Source organism: Sinocyclocheilus anshuiensis, unplaced genomic scaffold, assembly GCF_001515605.1.
Source record: "Sinocyclocheilus anshuiensis isolate Anshui unplaced genomic scaffold, SAMN03320099.WGS_v1.1 scaffold184, whole genome shotgun sequence".
NCBI classification, from domain to species: domain Eukaryota; kingdom Metazoa; phylum Chordata; class Actinopteri; order Cypriniformes; family Cyprinidae; genus Sinocyclocheilus; species Sinocyclocheilus anshuiensis.
In genome coordinates, this window is record NW_015557077.1 from 266,005 (window position 1) to 266,238 (window position 234).

Here is a 234-nt window from a genome sequence, read left to right on the forward strand (position 1 = left end):
TAAATGATTGTATTAATCGGTCAAAATTCTTACGGTCGGTTAACCGGTTAAAATGAACATCCCTATTTTAAATATATATATATATATAGCCATTAAAAATAGTGTAATTTTCTTGTATTTTTGTCATTGTCATGTTTGTTATATACTTTTAGAAGTATGTTTTTTATAATATATATATATATATATATATATATATTAATTTTGTAATTTTCTTGTATTTTTGTCATTTTTAGT

The 234-nt window shown here is 19.2% G+C and overlaps 1 protein-coding gene across 1 annotated transcript in view; it reads left to right on the forward strand.

The window, feature by feature from the left end:
* acvr2ba (activin A receptor type 2Ba) overlaps positions 1–234 on the forward strand; it is a 51,257-nt gene that overhangs the window by 49,468 nt on the left and 1,555 nt on the right. The gene's annotated exons all lie outside the window — the stretch shown is intronic.